This window comes from Sapajus apella, unplaced genomic scaffold, assembly GCF_009761245.1.
Source record: "Sapajus apella isolate SASKATOON/1434 unplaced genomic scaffold, GSC_monkey_1.0 scaffold57, whole genome shotgun sequence".
NCBI lineage: Eukaryota > Metazoa > Chordata > Mammalia > Primates > Cebidae > Sapajus > Sapajus apella.
Window position 1 is genome coordinate 11,893,754 of NW_022436997.1, and position 24,788 is coordinate 11,918,541.

At 38.1% G+C, this 24,788-nt stretch overlaps 1 protein-coding gene across 36 annotated transcripts in view; it reads right to left on the reverse strand.

Moving 5' to 3' along the window:
- Positions 1 to 24,788, reverse strand: part of DTNA (dystrobrevin alpha) — a 380,851-nt gene that overhangs the window by 132,571 nt on the left and 223,492 nt on the right. The window lies entirely within an intron of this gene.

The following is a 24,788-nucleotide window of genomic DNA, read 5'->3' on the forward strand; positions in this document are numbered from 1 at the left end:
TAAGAATACTTAAGACTGGTGAGTAGATATTGTGGATCCCATTCAACAGAAGGTGAAACCAAGAGGCTCATGGACTTGGTGAATGAAGGATGCAGACTTTTGGACTCTAAGACCAGTATGGCTTCCATCTCATCCTGTTGCCAGTTGTCCCTTATGCAGTTAAAACCATCAATTTATAATCAGGTAATTTTCTAAATGTTCATATCTAAGTTGAGTGTTTGGAACTTGCAACAGTTTTCCTGTATATAACAACTTCATGCAAGGTGATTAGATTCACAGATCTCTCTTTGACCATACTATTGTCTGCAGTGGAACTATTTAAAATATACTATTAAAATGCCAACAGTCAAAACAGAGAATTAAAATATGATAGAAAAAAATTAAACTTCAGTTTGAGGAAAAACAAAATAACGAGAAAGTTAATGGATACGTTTAGTCATGTAGAGGGCTTTGGGCTAAATATAAAGAGTTTTAGAGGCTGATGGATTTTACTTTTTATTATATCTAATTAAACTTTTAAAACCAAAGTTCCCTTTTATGTGCATATATACAGATGCACATGTATGTCTACCACACTGACTTCTGCTTTGATTCCCAGTCATAGTTAACAAAAGGTGTAGCTGCATGGTTATTTTTTGCCTGTCTTTCTATGGCCCCTGCTCTTTCTCAAATCTAGGTCTTTGTCCATGCCGTTTTTGACAGGATTGTCAAAAAGATTTGACGATTGTCCCCCTATGCCAAGCTAACTTGCCATCACTCTTAAAAGCTCAGTTTGTCTATCTTCCTCTGAAGTCTTTCCCAACTCTCTATGCTTGCCTGGGTTTAGCACCTGTCCTCTGTACCTCCATGGCACACAATGCCTTTCAATTCTGAGCACTCACTCAACAAACAGCATGCTCAACACAAAAAATAAGTTGGTGAGGTGATGGATATGTTAATTAGCTTGACTGACTCTTCCTACAATGTATACAGGGATCAAAACATCACACTGTACCCCATAAATATACACAATAATTATCTGCCAGTTAAAAATAAATGAATGAAAACAAAACAAGCCTTTACTGCCTTTCATACTCCAGGAAACTGACTACACTTTATACCACAGTGATCAAGCCAGGATCACACTGTCCTCTGAGTGCATCACAGTGATCAAGCTACCGTGCTTGTCCTTAAGGTGCTTCTACCATAGTACTAGAGATATAAAAGCATAAAAGCAATTAAGACACAATGAGGTAATTGTAGCCATAGAAGTAGAAAGCAAGATGTGAACATGAGAGGGGTTAATTTCCTGAGGATGAATTTAACAAAGCTGCAGCACAAGACTGCTTAAAAGGTAATGAGAATGACTCACCTGAGGGTAAAATTAAAAAAAAAAAATGATGGTAAAAGTGATATTCATCAAATTGGTCCAGTAGCCTAACCAGATGCTTCTATGGGTGAAGTACTATTTTACCATTGCCAGGAAGGGAAAGAAGGATGTGAAATAGCTTTGGTTTATGGTGTCAAGAGAAGAGCATGCACACATTCACAATGCATTTGATAATATACCAGAGACTGTTCTAAATCACTATTGGAAAGGAGTAGCGTTATTAATTTGGTAGCTTCATCAATTTGGTAACAATTTGTTGCTGAACATGGTCAAATACTTTCTTTTTGTAAGATTTCATATATGCAGGTAAAGTTGACATATAGATCTGGGAGAAAACACCTGCTTCCTAATTCACATAATCCCATCTCCTTAATTTTAGAAGAAGTGGGTAGATAATACTGACTTTCACAAAATAGTATGAATATACCTTCCAATTTTTTATTTCAAGGGCTCAGAAATAGAGTTGAGGCAATAAGAGAGATAGACGATAGAAAGAGTGATATGTTCCTGAATCTGTCTATGTCAGAATGAGATGAAAAGACTGATTAAAAATAAATCACAAAGGATGGTAGTCCACAGAGCTCTGATAGAGAATATCAGAGGTAAAGACTGGCATCTGAACTTGCAGGCCTTGCTGCTTGTACTGCTTGTTTCGTGGTGTTGTCACAACTCATTCTTATTTAACATTTTGTCTGTTTCTCTTAAGGTTTTGAGAGCACTAACCTCACATATTTTAATTCTTCATAGTGCCTAGCAAAATCCAGCCAACAAATCATATGGCCAGCTAGTATGTATTGAATAAGTGAATTAAAGAGAAAAAAAGAGGAAAGAGAGAAAATAGCAAAACAAGCTGAGTTTGCTTTCCATAAAATGAACTTTCAATTATATTTCCCAAATCTGATTTGTAGAAGAGTAAAATTCAAATTGTACTAGTTTCAGAGATTAATTATTTGAAATGAGAGAAATTAATTTACATTGCTTATAATCTAGGGTGATACATTTTAAAACAAAATGAAGTCTTATGAAGAAGTAGAAAAAGATGCAAAGTACATTAATATCAACTTTTGTTCTATTCCTCATTTTCTTTAAATTAATTAACTCATAAAAGAACCATCATTAGTTACACAATAGGTATTAATTCTCACTTCCAGGTCAAATGTGTACCTTGGAAAAGATAGAAAAAAATCTCTGTGGTATGAAATAATAGAAGGCACAGAATATAATTATAAATATAAAAGAGAAATAACACACTTTTCATTTTACCCCCAGAGTTTTCTGGGAAGTGGCACAGTCAGATAAAATTGAAAATACTCACCTATTACCCATTGATCATAGTCATAATAGTAAAAACGGGAGGCCTGCTAGATTACAGCTTACACTGATTCAATAGAGGGACTCTAGGACAAAGTAAGCTTATGAATTCAGCAAGCAGGAAGCAGCACTGTGGGCTCCCTGGGTTCCAATTTAACTCTGATCAATGGGACTTGAGACACACAATGCCTGACTACATTCTCACTGCCTTCGAAAGTGAGAAGAGCACATTGTTCTATAGGGAAAGGACCAGCTGCTTTTACAGGGAGCAGTTTTGTTTCTGAAATGAGGGAAACTGACAAGGAGCTCTGCTTTTCATGAATTTCAGTACAACAGCTGCCCAAAGTCATATGGAGGAGGTGAAGGGGAAAATAACCCAACTGTGATGGTACTAATGTGTGCCACATGGCACGTGGCTCACCGATGTACCCAATTTGGTCAGTTTCTGTTGCTCCTTCATGTAGGTAAGATGCTACAACTTTAGATTTTACAAGAAGATTGTATAAATATCAAAAGAGTGAAAAGAACTAACAGTCATGAATAAGTGATGAGCCTGTCAGGTATTTCCTTTACTAAAGCTTAGTTCCACCAATTATACAGGACATATGTTGTTTTCACTTATAAGAACCCATCCATTCGTTTTCTTAAGAAATATTTATAAAGTAGCTGTAATTTGTCAAACACACTAGTCATTTCTTGAGACCCAAAGATTAATACAACATGATCCTTGTCCTTAAGAAGCTCACAGAATTGAAAGCGGAAACGAATATTTTTAACAAATAATTAAAATTTGGAGTAATATGTACCATAATAAAAATATGTACTGTTAGATGTAGTAGTTTATTTCCAGGATGATCTGCAAGAGGATCAAGGAAAGACGGACTCTGAAACAGAATTTTAAAGGATAAATTGGAATTTTTCAGGTGGAAAAGAGCGGAGGAAGGTCAAATAGAACCGAGTAAAAGCAGGGAGCTTTAAAACAGGTATGGTACATTTGGGAAGGGGCAGTCGCTCAGTATTGCTGGGTACAAGTGTGAGTGGAGACACTTCAGAGATTAACAGGCATCGAATCTAGAAAGCCTTCCTTGTCATATTTAGACAATACAAGGCTTTCCAGTCAAGGCTGGATGCCATCCAAGGTTTAAGTAGGAAATTTATGTATAGAGATTCAGGTTTAGGAAACAATTCCAGCATGGTAAGTGGAAGGAAAACTGGGTAAGCAAGAGGGTATGAGAGGGAGCACACAATTAAGGGAAGAGCCCTGTAAGTTGGGTACTTCTGTGCTTTAGGAGTGAGACTCATGCCTTGCGTTAAAGCATTGATTTGAGACAGATTTAGGAGATACATTTGATAGGACTTGGTGACTGCTAGACTGCACAGAGAATGGCAGATGAGAGGACCTCTGCCTTTTCTCTCCCATATTAGGAATAATCTTTTGCCCCCATGGCATTAATGAGTTTGTAGGATGTGAAGTCGCCAAGTCACCCTACTTCAGAATCATCATTAAAAGAGGGTTGCTCAGCTGGACAAAGATGGCTCCATGTCTTTGCTCCCATGTATGGGGAGGGATGAAATAACAGTAAAACAGTTTAGGAACCAGCAAGAAATAAAGAATAAATGCAAAGGTAGGGCACAGAGTGTTAGAAGAAATGTGAACGATATTTTAGCATAGTGAAATGAATTCACATTGAACTATCACATCCTCAAGTTACCCTCTTTATGGCACACCTTTCACCCAACACCATCCATAATAAATACACATTAGTGTTACACACAATATATAAGAAGTTTTAAAGGCAGAAGCTGAAATGGTGCCTTACATTTGTCTAACTTATTAAGGATTATAAAATGCTTTTCCCTGTAACTTAATGAGGAAGTAAAAAAGATATTACATTCCCAAGTAATAGCCAAGGAACACAATTTTCCTATCTTTTCCAAGGTACACATTTGACATAGAAGTGGGAATTAATATCTATTGTGTTAAAACTCAAGAAGGTAAAGTGGCCGCCCAAAAACCATAAAGTATATTCTAGCATGACAAGTCATTGAATTCTCTTTTGTCTGTTAATTTTTAAATCCCTAAGCTAGTATAGGCTCCAGTCATCAGTAGTTTTATTCCAGATCCTACTGTTCAATGCAAATTAAGATTTTTTTTTTTTCTGAAATTGGTAAACTGAAAAAAGTAAGTAGGACTTGGTGATTAACAGGCCAAAAGAAGGATGGAGAAGGGTCACAGCTCTCTCAAACCTCACTGGAAAGTTGCTTTGTATATTATTTTCTAAAGGAATCCTCCTATTTTAGGACATTGCTATACTGGAAGTAATCAGGGAGATTAAAAGAATTTCCAGTGTCCAGATTTATGTAAGTCAGACACATAGAAACACACCAAGTCACACACTGATTCACAGTCTCATGATTTAAATCCACAAAAGCGGGACAATGCTTTGAGAAACGTCTGGTTCTGCTTTGCTTTTGCTCCACTTACACTTAAGCAGACTTTGGGTTTAATATGATAAGAGTGTCACCATGCTTTATTTTCTTACACTTTGCTCCAGGTGAATGACAAGAAACTGCTGGGTTCAGCAATCCCCAACTGCTGCACTCCCTGAAGTTAATAACCACAATGAAGGCCATTTCAAGCTCCTTTCCTCCTTTAATTGATTGATTGGTGGCATATAAATGCCTCTTTCCGTTTCTGTTAAAGAGGAAGGCCTTTGATATGACTTTCTCAGGTTCACATTCTAGTCCTAATCTTTGGCAATATAATAAAAAAGTATTCAGAGTTCTTTCCTGAGGCAAAATATAATTGCATTTGCTTTTACTTCCTAGTCCTTTGTCTAGATGAGCCCATGACAGTACAAAAATGCTGTTACTAAAATACAAGGTTATGATGAGTTTCTGACTTTGTTTTTCACTTTGAACATCATCTTCTACTCTTGGAACTTGCGTCTTATTTATTCATTCATTCATTCATTTATTTTGGAGAGAGGGTCATGAGCTCACTTCTTAAATGTAGTGAGCAGCTAGATGGATTATCCAGAATTTGGTTTCCCTTATCAAGTATTCAGCATAGTAGTTCTCAGCTGTGACTGCCCCTTACGCTAGCAGGGAGACCTAATCAAAAATGCAAATACCTGGACCTACTGAATCTGGAGTTGGACCTGCGTATTTATACTAAGGGCTTCTTGAATGGGGAAAAGTTAAAAGCATTCCTCCTGACAACTGAAACTAAACAAGGATGCCCACTTTCACCACTTCTATTCAGCATAGTGTTAGAAGTCCTGGACAGAGCAATCAGACAAGAGAAAGAAATAAAGGGCATACACATTGAAAAAGAGGAAATCAAACTGTTGCTGTTCATTGATGATGTGATTACACGCCTAGGAAGCCCTGAAGACTCATCCAAAAAGCTCTTAGATCTAATAAATAAATCCAGTAAGGTCTTAGGATACAAAATTAATGTACACAAATCAGTAGCACTGATATATACGAACAATTGCCAAGCTGAGAACCAAATCCAGAACTCAATCCTTACAACAGGGGCAAATAAAATAAAATAAAATAAAATACTCATGAAGACACTAAACCAAGGAAGTAAAAAATCTCTACCAGGACAACTACAAAACACTGCTGAAAGAAATCACAGATGACAGGGTCCTAGCATGGTGGCTCACACCTGTAATGCCAGCACTTTGGGAGGCCAAGGAAGGTGGATCAGGAGATTAGGAGATTGAGACCATCCTGGTCAACATGGGGAAACCCTGTCTCTACTAAAAAACAAAAATTAGCTGGGCATGGTGGTGCATGTCTGTAGTCCCAGCCACTTGGGAGGCTGAGGCAGGGGAATCACTTGAATTCAGGAGGCAGAGGTTGCAGTGAGCCGAGATTATGCCACTGCACTCCAGCCTGGTGACAGAGCGAGACTCCATCTCAAAAAAAAAAGAAATCACAGATGAGACAAACAAATAGAAACACATCCCATGCTCACGGAGGTAGAATCAATATTGTGAAAATGACCATCATGCCCAAAGAAATCTACAGATTCAATGCAATTTCCATCAAAATGCCATCATCGTTCTTTGCAGAACTGGAAAATAAATCCTAAAATTCATATGGAACCAAAAAAGAGCCTAGACAGCCAAAGCAATACTAAGCACAAAGAACAAATGGAGGCATCACATTACTCAACCTCAAATTAAACTACAAGACTATCATTACCAAAACAGTTTGTTACTGGTGTAAAAATAAGCATCAAGCCCAATGGAACAGAATAGAGAACTCAGAAATGGAGTCAAATACTTAAAACCAACTGATCTTCAATGAAGCATGCAAAAATGTAAATTAGGGAAAGGACACCCTATTCAATAAGTGGTATTGGGAAAACTGGCAAGCCACATGTAGAAGAATGAAACTGGATCCTCATCTCTCTTACTAAAGAATCAATTCAACATGGATCAAAGACTTATCTCTAACACCTGAAACCGTAAAAATTCTAGAAGATAACATCGGAAAAACTCTTCTAGACATTAACCTAGGCAAAGAATTTATAATTAAGGCCCCAAAGCAGCAAAAACAAAAATAAATAAATGAGGCCTAATTAAACTAGAAAGCTTCTGTACAGCAAAAGAAATAATCAGTAGGGTAAACAGAAAACCCACACAGTGGGAGAAAATATTTGCAAACTATGCATCCAATAAAGGACTAATATCCAGAATCCGCAAGGAACTCAAACAAATCAGCAAGAAAATAACAACTAATCCCAACAAAAAGTAACCAAAGATTATGAATAAACAATTCTCAAAAGAAGATATACAAATAACCAAAAAACATATGAAAGAATGCTCAATCACTGATTATCAGGGAAAGGCAAATGAAAACCATAATGAGATATCACCTTACTTCTGCAAGAATGGGCATAATTAAAATGTCAAAAAATAATACACATTGGTGTGGATGTGGTGAAAGGGAACAATTTTACACTGCTGGTGGGAATGTAAACTAGTACAACTACTATGGAAAACACTATGGAGATCCCTTAAAGAACTAAAAGTAGAACTACCTCTTGATCCAGCAATTCCCAAAGGAAAATAAGTCATTATATGAAAAAGAAAAAGACACAATTTGTAGTACAATTTGCAGTTGAAAAGATATACAACCAACCTAAGTGCCCATCAACCAACAAGTGGATAAAGAAAATATGGTATACCTATGCACCATGGAGTACTACTCAGCCATAAGAAGGAATGAAATAATGTCTTTTGCAGCAACATGGATGGAGCTGGAGGCACTATTCTTAGTGAAGTAACTCAGGAATGGAAAACCAATTATAGTATATTCACGCTTATAAATAGGAGCTAAGTTAAGAAATGCAAAGGCCTAAGAATGACATAATGAACTTTTGGGACTCAGGAGAAGGCTGGTAGGGAGGTGAGGGATAAATGACTACATACTGGATACAGTGTTTGCTGCTCAGGTGACGGGTGCACCAAATCTTAGAAAATCTCAGAAACCATCACTAAAATCATATCCACATAACCAAAAACCACCTATACGCCCCAAATTATTGAAATAAAAAAATAAAATAAAAATACCCTAAGTGCTTCTGATACATGGCTAGGGTTGAGTGAAAATATGATACTAGTTGAGTTTGAACATGAAGTTACTTGTACAACATTAGGTTTGAATTCTTATGCTGCTTTGCAATATGTTTCTATAGTTTAAGACCCACTTTAAAATTTACTTTGAGCCAAGGGAGAAGATAATTATTTTTTTAGAGGAATATAAGTATACATAAACATATACATACATTGATATGGTTATCTAATGAGGCAAACTTTAAGAAACAGAAAATGCCATTTAAAAATGACAACCATTTTTATTCTTCAAAGAACTTCTCTTAGTGGTTCTTTCAAGTCAGGAAGAAACCTCTTGTTCTGAGTAAGAGTTGCTTAAGGACATTTGGTTTCATTTGATGTCATTTGGCTTGGTAAGAGCCTAGGTACTTCTGCTCAATAGCAGCTGGTATCACATCACACCTCCCCCTTACTATGAGGAAAGACTGCAGAGCCAGGCTGGGAGCAGATTGGCATGGGTAAAAAGAAACTTTTTGGAAGGATGATGATCCAAATTCAGACTCTGTCATGCATATGAGGTTCAAAGTTATTAGAGTGTCTCAGAAGGACTGGAGAGCCCGGCCAAGGTTGAGCTTGATCAAAAGGACCTCCAGAGTCCCTATGGAAAGACTATCATAGGTGGGGTCATCTGTACTACTGCCTTTAGAACCACACCAGGACATCATATTTTTTCAAAGAATCATGTGTTATTCAATATGATGTAACTTGGGACAATGACTGTGTACATGTGTGCATCTGTATTTCTCACTAGCAATAATGTTATACATATGGGCCTACTTTGTCATGGGGGAATGATGGCTGAGCCTCACATTGGAGAGAGAGGCTTCCTTGTCCTGCTGGAGCTGCTAAGTCTTTAACTTCTGGGGAAAGGGTATTAGGAAATGACTGCCTTCTGATCATTTGGGACTTTCTCAATTCAGTGAAGAACATTACAATTCATAAAAATATGTGTTTCTTTTTCCTACATATTAAATAAATAAAAACAAATAATTTGGAGAATTAGGTACAAATAACAAAGCCAAAGAAGTAAAAAGTCCCTCATCCCAATTAGAAGACTGTTTTTTATTAACCTAGAAGTAAGACAATGTTGAACTCTGCAACTGAATTTTTGAACTCCACTTATCTCATCAAAGTGGGGAGTATATTGTATATATGCATAAACATTTATAAAGTAAAATATTTTGAAGTGCTTTAGAAAACATGATTCCAAAATTTTTCCGAGTGGCTGAGCTGAACCTGGCATCCCAACAATGAGGCTGCAGCAGGACAAGGAGATATTTAGCTGGCTAAGTGGTACAATGCTGCCCTGTCTGTACCTTTTAAAGATTTTAGACCCTTTAATGAGTAGATGAACTCAAACTTACCAGGTATCGTTGATATGTATTTTGAAATTTCACCATGAGAAGTTTATTTTATGCCCTTAATAAAGCAAATTTCCTTGGGAAAATCAGAAATAGTATATTTAATTTGGCTGCTTTCTTCTTCATACCTGGTTGAGACAAACACAGTGAAGAGGTGGCAATTTCGATTCACTGGGAAAAGAAAACAATAATGGCTCTTGTGTGCTTTCTGAGGGGTCCGGCTCTGGATGATATCCTCCAGAGGCCACATGAGGAAACCATCTTTTGGGATAAGGAAGATGAAAGAGCCAATGGCAGTTGAGGGCTAAGATGGGTGGGTGGGAGGATGTCAATATGACCATCACTGTGTATCTACAGATTCAGGACCAAAAGAAAAAATTAAGAGCACTGGGTTTCAAAGTTAGTACAGGAGGATAGGAAAAGATGATAGAGTATGTCTATTAAAAATTTCTTTTAAATCCCCTTCTTCCCTACTGATTCTACTGCATGTTTCTGCAAACTTATTTGTACCAAAAATATTTTTAAAGAGTATCCAAAAATTATGGATTGCAGGAGGAGCTATTTTGTTTTTTAACAAACATGCATCTACAATGAGGACATAAGAGAACCTGCATTTAACAAGTTTACAATCTAGTTTTATACATCAGTAAAATGTGCAATAGAGATTAATTCATAGCTAAATATTAAATTAATTAATATTATTCAATTTTTTCCTTTCTTTACTTAAATTCTTTCTGTGGTGGACCTCTTAGGCTGATATAAAAGAACTTAGAAAATGCCAATATTTAGAAACAACTTAGAAAACAACATTGTAGGGACTCTGATGATTGCTATACAATGAAAGCACAGCCAAATATATCGGGTTAATAAACATAGATGCCAAAATTAAATAGGCCAAATGGAAAAGAAACAGGCAGAGGGTATGAGCAGCCAAAACTTATGGCTGCAAGATCTCCAGCAGTAAACAATGGGATTTTGCACACCATGGTTCTTTTCCCCAAGACCAGGGTTGACTGGCAACGACAGGAATACAGAATGAAAAGAGAAGAAACAGAGGCAGCCCTTATTTCTTGCCCCTGGATCCGTTCCTATAAATTATAAGGCTCTTAGTTATGTCCCTTCCATTGAAGAGAATTTTGTCTGAAAGTAAGGGAAGACTGGGAGGAATGAGTTTCTTAAGAAAGCCATGGCTCTAATTTGGTGGTTGCCAAGAATTTGAGTGAGGAAGAATAGCTGGTGGGAAGGCGCCTGTTTTTTCAGTCTTAAATCACTCAGGCCTCCTGCATTGTCCCAGTGAGATAGAGGCATGAATGCCTGGGTTATATAGTGGGAAGAGACTCTGAGATTCATTCATTGAATGTCATAAAAATAATAATAAACTTTTATTAAGTGCTTCTTCTATGTGAGTAGACTCTGTACTAAGCATTTCACATGAATTATTTTATCAATGTCTTATTCTGACTCTGAGAGAGGTCATACCATATTACCCTGTTTTAGAGAAGAAAAAACGAAGGCTGATGAGGTAGACAGGATAATGGACCCTCAGAGATGCCCACATCTTAGCCTCCCCCAAATTTGTGACTATGTTATGTTATCTTGACAAAGGGACTTTGTGGAGGTGATTAGGTTAAGGATCTTGAAATGGAGAGATTAGCCTGGATTATCCTGGTGGGCCCAGTGCAATTACTGGAGTCCTTATAAAGGGTTGAGAAAGGATTCGAAGATGGAGGCAGGACCCAAAAACTAAGGAATGCAGGTGGCCTCCAGAAGCTAGAAGTGGCAAGGAAATGAGCCCTCCTCTAGAGAAGCTTTCCTCCTTCCCAGGGGAATGCAGCCCTGCCAACAAAGTACAGTAAGACCCACTTTGGACTTCTGGACCTCGGAACAGTAAGATAATACATTTGTGTTGTTTTAAGCCACTACATTTGTGGTAATTTGTTACAGCAGCAAGAGGAAACTAATACAACTGAGAAGGGTTAAGAAACTTTCACAAGATCACATTGCAAATAGCCACAGAACCAGGATTTGTACTTAAGAAGTCTCTCCTGAAGCTTCCTAGCCATCAGGCTGCACTACATCCCCATTCCTCCCTAGACTCTACTAGCTCCTAAATATCCTTTAGAGAAGCCTACTGCGATTCCTAATTTAATGATTTAATTTTATCCTCAAGTTAGTTGGTGTTAGTATCCTCATTTTGTGGATGAGGATACTCAGGCTTAGAGAATTGAAATTTAAAGAACTGAAATTTAAAGAACTCAAATTTGAACCCAGGTCAATCTAACTGACCTTTGGTCCAAATTTTAGCCTCTTTATCATATTGCAATATACTAATATTTGACTAGTATTTATTATGTATCTGATATTACTCAATATTTAATAAATTGACTAATATCAGATAAGTATTGACTAATAATATATTAACTCATATCAGATATAAATATTAGTGAATATTTATTGCATATCCGATAAATGCCAGCAGAAAACAGAAACTAAAATTTGAGTACTTTGGACCTCAGTAATTGAAGACACCTAGAGGGCTCATACAGGAGTCACTGAATGAACTATGCTCCAGGAATATTCTGCTGCAAAGGGTTGGTAATGAAATTCTTGGATATAAAGTCACCATTGACACAGGCTTTTCAATCTCATGAATTTCCTGATTAGAATTAGCTAGGCTACACTCTGAAACAATTTAAGTGTCAATATACTTAGTTAGCTCTGATTGCTTAGCTAATATGACCAAATTTAATATAGGTAAATATAGCAAATAATATTTTGAGGTTATTAAAATATCAGCCCACATATCTGGCTATCATGATAGAAGAATCATTGCAACCCCAATAACACATATCAAGGATCGCCTGAATGAGAGGATACTCTGCTTATACGAGCTCAAATATTTGGAAACATAAAAGTAGCTAGCTAGCCAAAGGGTATGGAAATGAAGTGCATGCTCCTGGGAACTTCATGATTCCCAAAAGCCAGTACCTTAGTGAATTACAATAACCTAATTAAAATATCACATCCTTTTATTATGTTATGTTATTCTTACCATAATATAAAGGACAAAGTAATATATAATACAATTATATAGAAAATGGACCTGTGCAGAGAACCAGAATACAAAGTTAATTTTTGTATCATAATTTCACCAAGTTAGAGTTTGTAAATGGAACAAATAAAGAAAAACACTCGCACATACGTCATGCTCCTCTGATTCCCTATGCTTGAGCCTCAAATCTCCTCTACTTCACAGACACACTACTAGAAACAGTCACCAGGATACAAAATAAAACTGCGGCACATGAACAAAACATTTGCAGCCAAAAAGCATTAACACTACTCTGGGCACTCTTCTTTTTCCTGTTTTTGTTTTTGAGACAGGGTCTCACGCTGTCACCTAGGCTGGCTGCAGTGTAGAGGTGCAATTATAGCTCATTGCAGCCTTGACCTCCTGGGTTCAAATGATCCTCCTACCTCAGCCTCCTGAGTAGCGGGGATTACAGGAGTGCGGCATCATGCCCCAATTTTTAATTTTTAAAATTTTTTATAGAGACAAGGTCTCATTATGTCACCCATGCTGGTCTCAAAACTCTTGGGTTCAGGGACTCCTCCCACACTTTTGAGGCCATAACAATCATGCTTGTGATGTGTTAATATGTGTCCACTCTGCAAATCTCTGAATACTGAAAGCACATGTTCCAGATTCCAGCTTCAGTGTCTGCATTTATGGAAACAAGTATCCCTGAACCTGTTGAGAATACAGCAAAAGGACTAATAAGCAGGAGGTTAAGTGTCCCAGAGTAAACAAGCAGTTCCTTTTTAACAAAGTCTTTTTGCCTAGGGGTACTCAAGCCATTTCCTGATGGTGCTAGGCACACGGAGAAGCACACTGTCCTTCAATGCACAGAGGCATTGATGCACTTAATAGCACCAGTGACTTCAAAGACTTAATGAGTCTAAACTACTACCTGGAAATGAGTAGACACTGAAAATAACTAGTAAAACACGCCTATAAAAGCTCCCAAAAGGCGGTGAAGGGATTCTGGGACTTAGAAAGTTTACTATATGTGATTAATATATACTTGGAATTCACACAGTGTTGGAATCAATCTCAGAGATGCTCCCTTCCAGCTGACAGCTGTTACATTATTAGGCTTGAAACATAAATCAGTTCTATCTCTTATATAAGGTCAGGACATCTCAAATAAAAGCCAGACCTGCATAACATTTCAGGGGCAAACAAGAATGGTGTGTGAATAACAGAGTAACGCCAAGAAGTTTCTGACCATTACTTCCCCTCTAGTAATAGATAGCTGCAGTACTGTTCCCAACTTTACATAGTCACACAATGAGAACAATGAAACTCAGAAGTCAAGCAATAGATTCAAGGCTGCCTAGTGAAACAGCAAAGCCAAAGCCAGAATTTAACATTTTGGGGTCCTGATTAGAGATGTTTTTCTAATTTCTGATTTAGAGATCTATTTCTTTGAGCCAGTTCCTCCTTCTAGTGTAAAAACATTTTAGAATGCCTAACAAGAAATGAATATGGGGTCTCAGGGATCAGGGGAGGTGAAGAATGAGAAACTTGGAGTTTGCAAGCAATTGTCATAATTACAAGGGTCCACAGAAGGCTTTTCAAGGAAGCAAGTCATTGCTCTGTGGCACTTCTGCCTGGAAATGTTTTAAACTTCAGTTTTTATTCTTCAAGGTCCATTAATAGTTTGCAAAGTGGACAAGCTAATGACACTTTTGAATGACAAAGCTTTTAAAAGTATGATGCGCCTTTGTTCATCCAAACTTTAGGATTATGCCAATATTTTATGGAGGTATGTGAAGGAAAACTATTGGTTAGAGTTAAGAATAGAAAAAGAACTAGAACTTTCACCTCCAAACAAAAAGAAAACGACAATTACTTTTAGTTGTTAAATATGTCACTTTTAAAGAAGGACAAATGTGTTTATTTTTAATATAAATCCCACTTCTATCCTAATCACAGAGAATCAGTCAGGCATATTTTACTTCAAAAAGCTCAGGCCTAGTATTCCATGGTATGCAACAATAGAAACAGGACCACTAGAGCAGGGAGGGTGAAGGGGTTGAAAAACTAACCCTTAGGTACCATGCTCAGTACCTGGGTGATCATTCATACCCCAAATCTCAGCATCATATCACACAATATACCCAGGTAGTAAACCTACACATGTACCCCCTGAATCTAAAATAAAAGTTGAAAAAAAAGTTCAAGTGAATTATGCAGCTTTTCTCTGCAAAACTCGTCAAAAGTGATTTGCAACATGATCTCGGAAACTTTCTCTAGGCATGGCATTCTGCACTAATCCTTCATTAATCTGCAGCTCCGGACTGTTAACTATGTAGGCACAAAACTCTAGAGGTGTGCAAAAAGGCATGGCTAGCAGACTGGCATTCCTCACCACCACGCACTCTTCTCTTTCAGGCATCCTAAACCTTGAACACAGCACAGGAGAGATTTGTCACATCAGGACAGCAGATAGAAGGAGAGGATAAAGAGACCAAGGTGCAGCTAAGAAGGAACAGGGTAAAGAGAGCAGAGTAGAAGGAGTGTGGCCTCCAGCCCAGCTTCAGTGAGGTGCCTGCACTTAACCTGGTTTACTTGGCAATCTAGATTTTGAGTGAATCATATGTTTTGAATGTCAAAAAGCCAAAATGGGCATATTTGTTTTAAATGAAGTAAACATACTACGTTGTTTTGTTTCTGAGCCTCCTGGAATATTCTCCTCACTAGCTGGGCCTGTGCTGTGTGTACCCTCCTCCATTTAGATGTTATGCTTCTATTACTGCAGCTCATATTACATGAGGTAATTTAGTAGGCATGTCTGTTGTGTCTGATGGCTCTGGGGTCAACTAAGCTGGTTTTTGAGAGAATAGCAAGTTAAAGCAGGATGGACTTCCTACTGCCTTTAATTTGATGTCCAAAATCCTTAAGGTGGCTTAGTATGTCCAAGGCATCTAGCAGTGAGGCCCACGTCTCTCTGTTCACTCATACGTGCTTCAGAGCCATTCCTTCTGCTGACCCCATTGCTTGGAATATTCTCTTTTCTCTTCACAGTGCATATCCGAACCCCTCTTGGCCTCAGATCTGCCTAGTTCCAATTAGCATGTCTACCACAGGGCAGCTTTTCCTAATTTCTCTGATATGCTCTAGTATATACTCTAATATACCCTGTTATAATGTCCCCATAATTGTCTAACAGTTATCACAATTGTAGTCATTAAATCCTTTATGAATTCTTTTTTCGTGTCTGCTTTATTCATAGGACTGTCAGTTTCATGAAGGCGTGTCTCTGTGATGTTCATTAGTTCCACTTGTGCCTAAAATGAGTGAAGTTAGGGAACACTACACTGACTGCAGCCCGGTTGAGTGGCTTATACTTCATAGTGGAGGACAGAAAGCTCTGGGAGGACTCTTATGCACAGGACTTAAACAATGCAAGCAGTAATTACAGAATATTAATCCAATGGTAAACACACAGGATGAATTGAAGAGGGAGAGAGACTAAAAGCCTTGGAATATTTCACATGGAAGGGCTGGCAGTGAGAACTCACACAGAGAGGCCTATTCCCAAGAACTGGAAGGCTTCCTTTATCTAAGCATCCCTTGGTTGTAGGCATTGTAAGAGGGAGGACCAGTACCCAGATGATTCAGTTGGAGCTAAAGAAACTATTTAGAAAGAATATGAGGGAAATCTTTCATTTTTATCCTTATGGCTTCGAATATATTTCTAAGAGACAGAAAAATGTGGTAAGGACCATCTTTGGAAGAAATAATTACTACTTCACTTAAGTGAGATTTCACAATCACTTTAAAAAGTAATTTTGTACACATATATCATTTCACATTTTAAACTGTATGTTGTTTGTGGATGTGAACTTAGATAACAGCCTTCATAGGTACAACTTGCCTCAATTTCCTTAATACATATTAGCTAGTTCTTCCTTTGATGATTAAGATAGACTTTTATGTATAAAATATATAGCTCTATTTCAGTTAAGCCCCAAATGATTAATTTTGGATAATTGAATGTTTTTGAAGAAGCCAAATATCCTTAGAATACTTATGCTTTCACTATACACCTGTTTAAAAATAAATACAAATGAACTTTTACTACTTCTTGGTTTTGAATGAAGCCCATTCTTCCCAAGCCATACAAGGTGAGACATGTTGCCTTGTGGCATATATGCCCTTCTCACTAAACTGATGCTTTGTGGCAAAGTAGGAAGTTCAAATTATATGAAGAACAAAGTTATCCCCCAGATTTTGTCCTTCCTAGAACCAGATAGACTATTTTTAATGTTTCAAAATTCATTACTGAATTTTCCATCATTACTTTTAAACAGGACCTATGCTCAAATGACTTGATTGATGCACACAGTTTTTGGCCAAAATGTACTATGAATACTTTTTAAATGTTCATGCTATCATATTTATTTTAATGCACAATTACTGGGCAAATATCTTTTAACCTCAAGAAGTTCAAGGCATTTAAATGAAGATTTAAATTTCAGAATACTGAGATTTTTACCTTTACAGAGTTGACTTTATCTTCTCTGTCCACCCTACTGGTGTTAGAACCTGGAATTTGATTCTGTCTGTATAGTCTTCCATTATTTCCCCCTTATCTGTGACTCCATTTTAAGATACATGACAAACTAGCTATGAAAAATAATGAAATTCCTCCTTTGGTGATAATATAAACTGGAAATGTACATCCTGAAATGTTTTGCATGAGTGGATTTATTCATATTAATTATGGCTCACATATATAATTCATTTGAAAAGGTTCTCCTACAGGTTTCAGAAAATACATCTCTAAAAAATGAAAAAAAATGACAAATAGTGCATGTGTACACATGCATAGTGTGTGAATACTCATTAGGGAAAGTAACATTTCAGAGTCTACTGTGGTATTACTCTCCTTTACAGTATTTATCAGTGTTAGCCAATCTGAAGGTACAGCTACAAACTGCTGCACTGTAGTACTCAGTCATTTGTGTTTGTGAGAGCTCTTCACATGCAGGGCATTGAACCAGAATTTCTAACTTCATGGTGTAGATGCCTCTAGGTATATTTTCTGTAAAATTAAATTCTGTAATTGGAACACTGTTTTCCCATTGGATTCAATTTTTGAATGAGAAATAAATTCCAAAGGTGGTAAAGTCAAAGGAAATAGTATCTCTGGGGGTAGGGTGGGGTGGGGTGAAGATCCTGTAGGAGATAACAGAAGAGATGAAGGTGAGGAAGTGGCTAGCTTCTCATGCACTGTTTTAGCCACCTTATGTGAAGAGTACACCTTAAAAATTAGATTGGGGGAGGAAAAGCATTAGGAAAAATAGCTAATGCAAGTGCTGGGCTTAATACCTGGGCAATGAGTTGATAGATGTAGCAAACCACAATGGCACATGTTTCACATGTTTACCTATGTAACAAACCTGCACCTCCTGCACATATACCCCAGAACTAAAAATAAAAATAAAGTTAGGTCCAAGGAGAGCTGCTTCTTCTGGCTGGTCTGTAGAATGATAATGTGTTGTGACATGAGGCCAGACAATGAAATAATGCAATGAACTTCCAAGAGCCACATGAATTAATAGTATTAATAATAATAAGAGAAAATCTGTATGTACCTATGCAACAACCCTACATGATCTACACATGTACTCTGAACCTAAAGTACAATTAAAAAAAGAAAATCAACAGCAAAAAAAATCCATTTAAAAATGTCTTTGTGCTCTTCTTGGTCTATAATGCCCATCCTCTACTCCGAAAGAGCCTAGCACATAAGGTTGCCACACTTTACAAAAAAACAGGTTTTTTAGTATAGATGGGATGTTTAATACTGAGCATCAACTTGATTGAATTGAATGATACAAACTATTGATCCCGAGTGTGTCTGCGAGGGTATTGTCAAAAGAGATGAACATTTGAGTCAGTGGGCTGGGGAAGTCAGATCCACCCTTAATCTGGTGGGCACAATTTAATCAGCTGTCAGCAAATATAAACAGGCAGAAAAACATGAATAGGAGAGACTGGCCTACCCTTCTGTCCTACATCTTTTTCCCATGCTGGATGCTTCCTGCCCACAAACACTGGACTCCAAGTTCTTTAGTTTTGGGACACAGACTGGCTCTCCTTACCCCTCAGCTTGCAGACAGCCTATTGTGGGACCTTGTGATTGTGTCAGTTAATACTTAAACTCCTATATATATAATATATATGTATATATGTGTATGTATTTAGTTGTATATGTGTATGTGTGTGTGTGTGTATGTGTGTATATATATATATATACACACACATATGTATGTATGTATATGTATATATCCTATTAGTTCTGTCCCTCTACCCTAACTAATACAGATTTTGGTACCAGGAGTGGTTCTAGAGGAACGGAATATTAAGGATGGAGTTCTTTCCTTGGTTTTGGGGTTTCTGGAGTTGGCTGCCTAATAGGATTAGACCCCAAAATGCTAAGACTCTACTTTTAATAGTATGGAGAACATTGATAGACCTTGGTGTGAACTGCTTAGAGAGTTATGCAAAATAAATGCATTTGACACTCCTGATTCACTGCTTGTGAGAGGCAGGGAGTTTAGTGACTCTATACAAAATACCTTTGAGTGTATGTGGAGAACCAAGGAACATAATGAAGCTGGTTGGTTACGTCTAACTTCAGTGGACAAAGTGATAAAAGAAAATGATGAACTTGAGGATTCTGTCTCCCAGCTTCAGAAGCAGATACTGAGCCTAAAATCTGCTAGATTTCCCTGAGTGAGAGTCTTATCTCCTGTAGAGAAAGAGCTGAAAAATAGATACAAGTTCTTACCATGCAAGTGGTTGACCTGCAAGGAAAGATGCATGCCCAGTCTGGCCAGGTGTCTACTGTTAAAGTGAGGGCATTGATTGGAAAAGACTGGGATGCTGCAACTTGGAAGGTTGATGTGTGGGAGGACACGGATGAAGCTAGGGACACTGAGTTTGTAAACTCTGAAGAAACATTTTTGCCAGAAGAAAGAGTTTCCCCGTCACCAGCAGTGGCAACATCCTCTTCCTGACCCGTGCTGCCATCAGACTTTCTACCTTTGTCTGAAGAGATAAACCTGCACTGCCTGAGGCAACAGTGACTCTCCTGAGGCAGTTGCCAAGCAAGATAATGTTGATTCTTCTCAGGAGCCACCCTCAACACCTCTGTAGTGGGACCCTAGAGGTGAGGTTAAAGGCGTGACCCAGGAGAAGGTGCTCTACACTCAAAAAGAACTGTTTGAGATCTTTAATGTATATAAACAGAAATCTGGAGACGAGGCATGGGAATGGGTTTTAAAGGTGTGGGATAATGGTGGAAGGAACATAGAGTTGGATCAGGCTGAATTTATTAATTTGGGCCTACTAAGTAGAAACTCTGCTTTTAATGTTGCCAGTTAAAAAGGATTCTAATAGTTTATTTGCTTGGTTAGGTGAAATATGGATTAAAAGATGACCAACTGTGAGAGAGCTGGAAATGCCTGATCTCCCTTATTTAATGTAGAGAAAGGGATCCAATGGCTTAGGGAGATTGGGATGGTGGAGTGGATTAGTCACTTTAGATCTACTCATCCTAGCTGGAGGGTGAGGGTGGGGATGCTCCAGAAGATACACCCTTGACCACTTCCTTGTGAAATAGATTTGTGAGGGCGGCACCTGCATCTTTGAAGAGCCCTGTAATTGCTCTTCTCTGTATGTCAGATCTAATGGTTGGAACCACAGTCAACTACAAAATTTAAATACAATGGGAATAATTGGATCCCGAGGTGGCAGGGACCAAGTGACAGCACTCAACAGTCAAAGGCATGGTGAGTATAGCTACCATAATGGACAGCAGATGCAAAGCAGCAATCAGAACAGTCTGACTCATGAGCATAGCTACCATAATGGACAGCAGAGGCAAAGCAGCAATCAGAATAGTCTGACTCATGTAGAGCTCTGTCATTGACTAATTAATCATGGCATTCCTAGAAGTGAAATTGATAGGAGGCATACTGCATTTCTACTTAATTTATATAAGAAAAAAACTTCTATATCAAATGAACAAAAGACTAATTTGAATTATAAAAACAGAATCATGGCCCCTCAATTAATTTCCAGACTTGAGCCAGTTTACAGACCCAGAACCCCTTGAATGAAGGGGAGGCTGATGCTCTTGAAGAAGGACCCCGCTACATTACCAACAATTTGTGGAGTGAATATTTCTCCCATCCTTCCCCAAGGAGACCTCCAGCTTTTTTCCAGGGTAACTGTAGATTGGGGAAAGGGAAATAAAAAGACATTTTGGGGAGTACCAGACACTGGCTCTCCGCTGATATTGATTCCAAAGGACCCAAAACATCATTGTGGTCCTCCCATTAAGATAGAGGCTTATGGAGGTCAGGCAATTAATGGGGTTTTAGCTCAGGTGTGACTTACAGTGGTCCAGTGGGTTCCTGGACTCATCCTGTGGTCATTTCCTTAGTGCCAGAAGGCATAATTGGCATAGACATACTTAGCAGCTGGCAGAACCCCCACAATAGGTATGTCCCAAATATTGAATAGAACTCACTTATACTAAAAAATATTCATCATTTATCTGAAATTGAAATTTATCTGGGCCTCTTGTGCTTTATCTAATATTCCTACTAACATAGCACTTTAGACTTAGAAAATATTTGTTGGGTGATTTGATTTTCTTTGCTTGGGATTATAGAAGAGTGTCTTTTCAAGCTTGCTGATTTTTATTTTTGTCACAGATTTTTAAAATTCAAATGAATTCCATAACTTGAGCCAAACTTCTAAAACATAAGCAGGGAGTTACCCTCACAGGGAAGGAGAATAGAACCCAGCCCACTCCAGGCTGCATCCATTGCTACTGTTTGACATTTGTTTCTTTAGCCCAGGCTTCTCATTTTAGATGAGAAAAGGAGGATCACAGAGGAGGGTGACTGCAAATCCAGTGTCTTTGCTTTGAATCATACTGTCTTGGCTTATACAGGTGACTATGCTATATAAGAATGAGTTATATTCCTAGAGTTAATTTACAAGCTTCATTACAGCACAGAACACATTGTCCTCTTCAGAAAAAGCTATAACACTGAAGTTAGATTATTAGGCAATCCAACAAGGCAGCTGAAAAACAAAATACCTGCCATGAAAAAAATTAGGGGGAAAATAAACTATTTCAAATAAATTACAGGTAAGATACGTTTTCCTGGACTAGTCTGAAAATGTAATGATCATGGTGTTAGTGAGACAGTGTGGAAGCAGGCAAATAAATATTCTATATTCTTTTTTTTTTTCAGCTTCAGGGATACTGATAAATGGAACATGGATAGGGAGAAGACTGATTTGGCAGTGAAAGTAGAAAATGCACAAAAATAATGAGTGAATAAAGAAATGGAGTCTCTGCTAATCTTTGCCAAACACGTAGACAGCTGACAACATTCTAGCAACATCTTAAGTGTTTTAACCATCCTCACCTGCCCTGTCACTTCATTCTCCTATAAAGTTACAACTCTAAAGAAAGAAAAGCCTTCCACATTGAACACACTCCATTTGTCTATTCATTAATACAATAAAGAGTTAAATACGTGGGCCAGGCATTGTACAAGGCACTGGTGACACACAGGTAAACAAACAGAAATAGTTTCTGCCATCAGGGAACTTGAAGGATATGTACATTAAGAGATGATTACACAAATAATGAATTATAATTGTGATAAGTGATACTCAAAGAAATATAGTTACTGCAAACACCGTTATTCAATACAGAATCATCATCATCATCATCATCATTTCTTTATTTTGCACTTGCTATGTGCCGTGTTTTGTACAAAGTATTGTATATCCCTTTTATCTAAAATTCACACAAATCTTGGAAAATAGCAAGGTAGAAATTATTACCATTTTCAACAGATAACAGATAATCCTTTTTCTATTTATAGTTTTGACTGCTTTCGGAGGAGGCCATTGGAAGACCCTTTGTTCTGGGCGTCTTGATGCATTTGAGTATGAAAATTTGGAACAAGAACAGAAGAGAGCTAAATTTCTCTGCATAGTAAGAAGGAAAATATTTGTGTTCCTAGGAAACAATCTGGAGGCATATGTGAAGAGTGAAAAAAGAAGATAGAGGTTTCTGGAGAGACAACAAAGGCTGTGTGACTCCCCGCACCAGTCCTTGCCAACCTCAAGCCTTCATTGAAGTTACTGGACACACTAACATGAAGGGGCTCTTTGGTGGTCACTACTGAGGGGACTTGCAATTTGATAAAGGGGGAAAAGGGAACACAATGTGCATAGGTATCAGGGTGAGAGGAATAACAGGTTAGGGGACCGTAACCCTACGATTCCCAAAGGTGGTGAAAAGGGTTCAGATTGGTTTGAACCAATTTTATGTGAGTGCTCAAGGGACAATTGGGTTATCAAAATTAGGACACATGGACTCAGAGAGGTCCCAGAGCCATGGAAATTACTATATGTGAACCCAAATCTGACTCTGAGGTCTATATTCTTTCTACTTGGCCATGTTCCCTGTTTTTGTCAAGAAGGTACAAGGGACCAGAATGCAAAACTTCCGACCTGTGATTTTTGAAGGAATTAGTTCCAAACTAACAAGGGTGCAGGCTGGCCATTTTCACATCAGGGACCCAACAACTGTATGCTGCTTTAACACTTCAAGTTTAAAGCACTTTAGCATACATTACCTCACTCATGGAATTTTACTTCTGAATGAAGAACTAAATAAATTGTGCTAAATATATCTCAAGCTGTTGTCAGTGCTTTTCACTACAAATTCCTCACCCAGCAGTTCCTCCATGGGTATTATCTATTAAGTACAGCTTTGCCCAGCACAGTCATTCATCTGGGGAGCAAATGTAGAACTTGGATTTGTTGTGCCGTAGACAAGCTTCAAGAGCAACTTGTACATCCTGTAGGCTTCGGAAAGAAAACTGGGGACACGATGTCCTGGTTAAAGCAAATGCCTACATTTATTTTTGGAATTACTTCTTGGAACTGTGGAGAGATGAGTTTTTTCATGCAGAACCAAGGACAAGAAACAGCAAGGTTAAGGAAACACAGATCTTGAAGTCTTAAAGCTCTTCTAAACTTATCTAGTGTGTCCTGGAGGTTTAATCACTGGGTAGAGTAAATCCTCAGCAGGTATAAATAACCTTAGGTTTCTCCTAGATTGTCTGCGTTGGTTGGGGAGCTGCAAGATCTACAAAGACTATTATTTCTGGTTGCCATTTATGTCTCTCCACCTTGAATTTCCCATCTTCCGTCTTTTCTTTGTGTCCTAATTTAGACTGTGTTTACCTTTGTATCTTTGAGAGTGCCTCGTATGCTGTGGAAAATCTCATTGAATGCCCAAATATGGAATGTGCTCAGCCTCCTTCAGATCTTTTAAAAATTTGAGTGTGAAATTCTTTTAATATATTTGAATGCTACATCCGATTTTAACATATGAAAAATATACAACATTGTATTTTGGTCACTTACTCTGACATCCTGTTCTCTTCCTTGCTCTCCTCAGAGCAGGGTTCTGAAGGGAGAGAGGAGCAACCTGTCACCTATAGGAAAGCATTAAAACTTCTAGTTGTGGCTGGTGCAGTGGCTCACACCTATAATCCCAGCACTTTGGGAGGCTGACATAGGCAGATCACCTGTGGTCAGGAGTTTGAGACCAGCCTGGCCAACATGAAGAAACCCTATCTCTAGTAAAAATACAAAAATTAGCTGGGTGTGGTGGCAGGCACCTGTAATTCCAGCTACTTGGGAGGCTGAGGCAGGAGAATTGCTTGAACCTGGGAGGCGGAGGTTGCAGTGACCTGAGATTGTGCCACTGCACTCCAGCCTGAGTGACAGAGTGAGACTCCGTCTCAAAAAACAACAAGACAACAAAAAAACTTCTACTTGCCACTGTGCCATTTCTCACACACAGAAACACAGAATGTCTCTCTCTGTCTCTTGATTGCAGGTAAAACAGCCATGAGAGCTTAAGAAAGACAAAACATTTTGGAGGAGAGGTTTGGCGATGAAATCAGACACACTTGCATTCAAATCTTCTT